The sequence below is a fragment of the Chrysochloris asiatica genome, unplaced genomic scaffold (genome assembly GCF_000296735.1).
Source record: "Chrysochloris asiatica unplaced genomic scaffold, ChrAsi1.0 scaffold00058, whole genome shotgun sequence".
Classification (NCBI taxonomy): Eukaryota; Metazoa; Chordata; class Mammalia; order Afrosoricida; family Chrysochloridae; genus Chrysochloris; species Chrysochloris asiatica.
Window position 1 is genome coordinate 194,302 of NW_006408576.1, and position 6,298 is coordinate 200,599.

The following is a 6,298-nucleotide window of genomic DNA, read 5'->3' on the forward strand; positions in this document are numbered from 1 at the left end:
TTTCCCTAGGAATCTGATAATGGAAAAGATTTTATGGTCAAATTTGAAGTGTCTCGGTGTGGACTGTAATTTTATTATTAAAGTATCTTAATGGTGCCATGTTGTATCAAAAAAAAAAAAAAAAAGACATGGGTTTTTATGATTCAATAGATTCAATAGTTAGTAGCTGTTATTATAACTAATTGCGACTGCCACAACTGTAAAGGTAGAAGTTTTGTAACATAAAGTGGGAAGTAGTTAATCTTACGTTCCAGGAATAGAGGATGTTAGGTACATCAAGAGACAAGAGCATGAGCAGAATGTGGGACCCTACCCAGAGAAGCAATGACACCAGAGATTGGAGGCAAAGATATCGAAAGAGAGCAGCTGTGGACTCAAGACTCAAGGAAAGAGAAAGGCTGTGTGCTCAGTGCCAAGAGGCAGGCTTACAGAATGTGACCTTTGGTTGTTTAAATGATTACATATTCCTGAGTGTTTTTGTGTACATTAAAAAAAGAATAAAAGCAAATACTGTAGAGATGATGCATGGAGGGGGTTGTAATCATTGCAAAAAACAAAATACGATAGTGTGAGAAAAAAACCAATGTAAACTGTCACTGAATTCACAAGAAAATTAAATATATATATATATATATATATATATATATATATATATATATATATATCAACCATCAGCTCTAAAATTGATACTCACAGTAGTCTGGGATCCTCAAGGGCCAGTAAAGGAATACTATCAAGAAAAATGTTCAATAATCAACAGTGCTCATTACAGTGAGATGCTCACTGAAGAGCTGAAGTCTAAACTTTGGATCAAATGCTGTGGATTGCTATCCAAGAGCCTGGTGATCTTTCATGACAAGGCATGTCCATACATCTCTGCCTGCACTGTTGATCCTCTGCAAAAAGTTCATTTTGAGGTGTTACAGCATCCTCACTACAGTACAATACTTGCTCCATCAGACTTTCATCTGTTTTGTTCCCTGAAAGCAGTCCTTTGAGGAAGAAGATTCACCTCTGATGAAGAAATAATGACAGTGGTACATTCATAGCTTGCAGAGAAGCCTAAAATATTTTTAATAAGGGAATATGAAAGTTTGTTCACAGATGGACATAATGTATTGAAAAGCAAGAAGATTATGTATAAAAATGATGTGTTTGTCTTTCTAAAAGTTGATTAAAATAAATTCTACAGCCAGATTGCTAATAATATGTGCAGTTGTCAGATTCAAAATGATCAGTACCAGTCCATTTCAGCTCACTAATGCCTAGGATATCTATGTTTTATGTGTTCCATTTCATTTTTGACAACTTCCAACTTTCCTAGACTCATACTTTGTACATTCCATGTTCTGACTATTAATGGATGTTTACAGCTGTTTCTTCTCATTTTTGAGTTGTGCCCCATCATCAAATGAAGACCCCAAAAGCTTTACTCCATTCTCATCATCACTGTGAACTCTACTTTGAAGGGGCAGCTCTTCCCAAGTCATATTTTGAGTGGCTTCCAACCTGAGGGGCACATCTTCTTACTCCATATCTGGCAATATTCTGGTGCTCTTCATCATCTTTCAGTATGGAATATTCAGGTGCTATCTGAAAGTGTTCAGCTGCTATTCATAACGTTTTCAGTGACTAAATATTTGGAAGCAGTCTGTCTCTTATTCTTCCTAGTCTATCTTAGTCTGGAAACTTATCTGAAACCTATCCATCATGGGTGACCCTACTCATATTGAAAATACGGATGGAATAATTTCCAGAATCACAGAAACACAAAACTAACACAGTATGGCAAACTGACAGATGAGTGCTGGCACTAAAGATTAGATATCAGTTATTTTAAAAGTGAAAATTTTAATATTAACTCAAAAAATAAAATATGGAAATTAATATGAGTTTGAGAAATCATATTGAACATTGTATAAATGATATAAAACCCAAACCCAGAAATAAGTAACAGGATGTTTCTTTGAAAATAGTTAAATAAGATACTTTAACTAAAATCATTAAATTAAACATTATAAAATTCCAATTCTAGGAGTAAGAAATGGTCAAGTATCAGTAATTTTATGCTCAATGTAAGACATGTTAGTATAACTCTTCCAATACTCTTCAATATCTGAAAACACATCCAGAAAGAACCTAGCCTTATTAGTAGCTGATTGGCAGTATTTTTAGGGTCAGAGAGATGTTGAAAACTCTTTGTTTAGTTTTCCATAAGGTCACCTTTACCTCACTTGGAGAAGTCTTATCAAAAGAGTAGGGAGATATGGTCAATAGGACTTTATTCAGGTTTCTGCTACTCTTAAAGTAATTTTCTGTTAGTCTCTTCCCAAAACTTTTACTTTATATCTCATTGGCCTGAGCTTTATAAAATGAACACAACTAGCTGCAAGGGAGGTTGGGCAATATAGTCTTTTATCTGGGCCATTTGCTATTCCCAATAACATGCAGTTTTGTGTGGTTTCAAATCAATTCCAATTCATAGTGACCCTGTGGGAGCAAAGTCCTCTGTAGGATAAGCAATTACAAGGTCAGCAGCTCAAATCCACCAGCAGCTCCACTGGAGAAAGATGAGGCTTTGTGTTCCAGCAAAGATTTATAACCTTGGAAACCCTATACAAGGTCACTATGAGTGGGCACTGACTCAAAGGCACTTAACAACAATACCCACCCTATAGGACACATTAGAACTGCCTCATAGGGTTTCCTAGGCTGTTAATCCTGAAAGAAGCTGACAGCCACATCTGTCTCCTATGGATAGGCAGGTGGGTTCTTACCACCAAGTTTTCAGTTAGCAGCAGAGCACTTAACCATTACAGTACCAGGTTTCCTTTCCCCATAGCATTTATTAGGGAAAAAGACAGTGGCTATTAGACAGACATGTAGCCTACAGTGATTATTTTCCTTGCCCAGATGTCTCTCTGTTCCCTTTCTCTCTACTAAAACCTATGTACATTTTTATACTTAAATACTTTTTCAAAGGAACCCTGGTGGTGCTGGAAAGCTGGGCTGCTAACTAAAAAGTTGGTGATTCCAACCCACCAGCAACCCCCTGGGAGAAAGATGCTGCAGACTGCTCCCCTAAAGATTACAGCCTGGGAAACTCTATGGGGCAGTTATGTATACTCTGCACTGAAAGGCCACTATGGGTCTGTATCAACTGAACAGCAATAGAGTTTTAAAGTGCTGTCTCATCCCTGGCATAGGATGGGGCAGTTTCTTAGATAAGAAATAGATACAATGGGAGTTACTAACTTACAGGAAGTTCTTCACTCATACTGATTGTTGTATATATTATTATCTGGGTGCCACAATAATATATACATGTTGATTGCCAGAAGGTTTTGATTGATAAAGATCTGGACAATGCAGATTTTAAAGTTATCTAGTTCAGTGCATGATACTAAACTGGATAACTTTAAGCATTATATTTGATTTAGTAAATTTAGGAAAATAAATATAATTTTTCAAAACTGAGATTACATTTGTGGATGAAAAATGCATCATTTCAAGGTTTCAGGTGGAAAATTTTATGAAAGTCACTTTATAGATAGGAAATTGAATTTAAAAACAATAATAATGAAACATTTAAGAATGTTATTCCTAAGGGTGTCAGTGTGGGGAGCATTCAGAAAATGTCTTTTTGACTTTGTTCACAAAGCCTGCAGGTATACCATAAAGCTCAACCTTCTAGTTAGATAACAACACAATGATAATGTGGCTTGAAAGTATTTTTCTTTTGCGGAATCCTTGTGTCAGGGGCCTTTTATTATTTCCTGTGATTTGAGGTCACATTTTATAGTAGATTATTACCTTTGAAAATGCCACCAGCTGAGCTTAAAATCTGGGCTCAGGTTTGGCTCTTCTTTTTCCCCATATTGGTGCAAATGATTTTTTGGCTCAATTTCAAAGGATGGCATAGTCGAAAGAGCCTGGACTTTGCGAACTTTAGATACAATTCCTGGCTTTTCCACTTACTAGATATATTTACCTTGGTGATTCCCTTAACTTCTTTAAGCTCATAATTGTCCATGAAAACTTTAGATAACTAGAGAGGGTGGTAGATAATGAAGAAGGAAAAAGAAATAATGGACATGAAGCTTCTCAAGAACCTAAAGATGACCCAGGGTGATATGAGAATGGAGGTCTCCTGGTCCTTAGACATTTCTAATGAAGAAATATTTGATGATGTTTCCTTTTCCTTGAATACCTTTAGCAAGTAGTAGTATGGAGTCCTGGTGAGGCACTTAGGGTAAGCACAGGACTGCAAGGTGCATTTGAACTGCAAGGTCGGAAGTTTGAATTATAAACTCACCCATCGCTTCTTGGAAACTCTATATAGAGTCGCTATGGGTCACAACCGACTCACGGCACGTAACAATGACAACAAAAGCTGGAGTCCTAGTGTAGCGCTGTAGGATAAGCACTGGACTGCTAACTGTGAGTTAGCAGTTCAAACCCACCGTTTCTTGGAAACCCTATAGCAACTACAGTAACAATACTGGAATACAATAACAATACTGTGTAGCAAAGACTTCTGCATAAAAGATCTTACTTAGTTTTCAAAGCACGAAATCTACTGTCTCAAGGAAGCACTAGAAGCATGATTTACTAGTTTCCTGGGTATATATAAGTTTTAGATTGAACTAGTAAAATGGCATATATGTGTTGCATTAAATTTGATTATTTTTGACAAATAGCTTATTTGCTTTATTACTCATTTCCCTATAGAGGCTAAAAGATACATTGTATAAATGTCTGGCAAAGTCATCAGAAGCTTTGAGAAACTCAATCCTCCTGCCAACCCCTCCTCTTGTACTGTTTCTTATATTTTACACTATTCTTAATTTCCTAGTTCATTAGGGACACTATCAACTAAATTAAACAGCTGCACTTCTAGGATTTAACTCCAAAGGTTCACACTAACAACTAACCCCAAACTGTTTGCATTTCATAGGAATGCTGAAAAAATTAAATGTAGGCACATACACAGACACACTGGGGATAAAAGAAAAGAACAAAACAAACAAACAATACTCTATATGGAGTATAGAATGCAATAAACTAAAGTTATGCTCCAATTAAGGTATGACTTTGGTCTTCATGATTTCTCCTTTTTAAAACGATGAATTAAAATAAATATCATTCTTAGTAGAATTACACTTAAAAAAATAAACTGGAAGAATACTTGTTTATTAGGCGCACAAGTTTTGAACTCTCATGCTTTCTAAATCCAATAAAACAGATTTAATAAAAGTACATAAACCCATAAAGCAAAAAATAGAAGAGTGACAACAGTAAGAGATGTCAACAAAAGTTTGAGATGGAAAGGACAAGTAATATTTAGAGATTAGAACTGAATAACCGAAAAATGGGAAACAAGGAAACAATTAGTGTACCAGAATCTGGAGAAAACTCAGGAAGTAAAGGCACCAGGTACCTCTGAAATGAGGAAAAAATAGAACCAAAATAAAGAGAATTGTTAAACTTCTGTACTGGAGACAGATCTTTTGGAGCCTTTAATCTCCAACTCTACAGAGTTATGCAATGTCTCTCAGCCATTCTAGCAGGAGCCTAGAGGTTTATCCTATGAAGAACTTAAACTGCCTCCAGGCTTAGAGATACCAGCTGGTGTTCCACAGTGGAAACAGAGGAAATAATGGAAATCTAAAAAAACAGTAAGACCCAGAGCACCTTTCCTCATTTGTTTCCAAGATTTTTTGCTGCCTGGCTTTTAATATGGAGGCAGTATATTGAAATCACTCTCCAAAGAAAATGTCCTATAAAAGATTAAACAACAAATACAACAGAAACACAACAAAGTTCTAGAGATATTAACAATTTCCTATAGCACACCTAAATGATTGGCTCCCTTTTTACTCTACAGGGAAGTTCTCAATTTTAAAACCACATACAATTTCCAATCAGCTTTATGTTTAAATATGAACAAATTACTAAAGAAAGTAGAAAACTTGAAATATAAAAACCAATGAAATATTGAAATGAATACATAAAACAGAACAAAATGAAAACCCTAATAGACCTGGAAGTAACAGGAAAAGTGCAGTACAGAAAAAATTTCCTCTGCCTCCTATTGCTACAATCCTAATCACAAGCAGGTCTTGTGGCCTTTAGTGGATTGTACATCTCTGCTTGGATTTTGAAGCTTCTGAGATACCATGTCATTTGATTTGGTTTTAAATGTTGCCCATAGAGTTTTGGTTTTGCTGTGTAGTTGTTTTCTCCATTGTATGCTGAGATTTGGAAAGGCTCAAATACTATATCATAGTTGTCACCA